Below are 1,415 nucleotides of genomic sequence, written 5' to 3' on the forward strand. Positions count from 1 at the left end.
CATTAAGTTAATTTCAGGATCTTCATTGAGCTGATTGGCTGTGGAAGTTTCTGCATAATTTTCTTGAAAAGGGGGTCTAATGTCTTGGTCGGCACTTGTCTTTCCTATGTTTGGGTTCTGAGTTCTCCTAAAATTCGGGTTTCTAGGAGGGTTGCTTTGTGATGCCTCCCATGATGATTTTCTTTCAACTGATTCCACTCTTTCACCCAATCTCTTCATGCTGTTTAGTATTGCATCCAGCTTTTGATCAAAACCTGAGGGTTCTTCTCTGAAGCCAGTCTTCTTTTCCAACTTTGCTCTGTTTCTTTTGGCAATTAGGTTAGCCTCTACAGTGACTGCAACCCTTTGAGCTTCTGCAAGGGTTGGAGGATCTCTTTCTTTCAATTGATAGGCCATATCAGAATCAAAACCGTCAGGGAAGTTATACAGGGCCAAATCAGGAGGGGGCCTTAAGTTCTGTGGGATAGCATTATATACATTGTTAAACCTAGCACAATATTCCAAAACTGTTTCTTGGGGACCTCTTTTAATAGTGTTATATTCACCAAGTATGTGGAGTGGATCTTTCTTCTTCTCCCATCTCTCAGTAAAAGCTTCGTAAAGCTGATCAGGTGTTGCAATGGAGTTTGCATTGAGGGATCTGAACCAAGTTCTAACATCCCCAGTTAAGCTTTGAACAAAAATTCTCATCCTGACACTGTTATCATCTATTTCATAGGTCTCAAAGTGGTCTTGCATCTTCTTAGCATGCTGGACAGCTGTCAAAGGGCCATGGGAGTCAAAAAATGAGATTTTGGTTTGGTAGTCTTGGGGTAGAGCTGGAGCATTAGCTGGTATCTGCAGAGGTGCATACCTGTTGGCCATGTTTATGGGATTTACAGGGTTGACAGGAATAAATGGGACAGCAGGGATTACTGGTGTAACAGGGTTAATGGGATGGGTAACAAATGGGGAACTGGTTGAAAGAGTATGTGCAGATGGTGAAGATGGGAGAGGAGGGCTTTGAGGTGTTGATGGTGAACTAGAAGGACTAGGTGTGGAGCGGAAAAGAACTTTGCAAGGAGTGGGAATGAGGATAGTTTGATCTGAACTTATATCTGAATCAGCAGGCTTCTCCTGCTTTTTCTGTCTCCTTATGTTCTTTGGAATGATATTTGGATTGTCAACAATGATGGGTTGATTAGGGTCAGGGTTTGCCCTAGTGTGCCTTGGGTTTCTTTTGGGAGCCAGCTTCTAATTTCTCTCTGGAACTTGTACAGGAAGCTGCTATATATGCAAGGACTGGATGTGAATTTTGGAATGGCTATATATGTTCCAAAGCTAGGATGAAGATTCCCTAATTAGCTCTTCCCTAAAGCTGTCCCTGTATTACAGAAACAGTTCTAAGGCCTCTTGGCTAGTTTCAGGCTTGATGG

Source organism: Pinus tabuliformis, chromosome J (assembly GCF_031772625.1).
Source record: "Pinus tabuliformis cultivar Carrire ecotype Pingquan chromosome J, CPIR1, whole genome shotgun sequence".
Classification (NCBI taxonomy): domain Eukaryota; kingdom Viridiplantae; phylum Streptophyta; class Pinopsida; order Pinales; family Pinaceae; genus Pinus; species Pinus tabuliformis.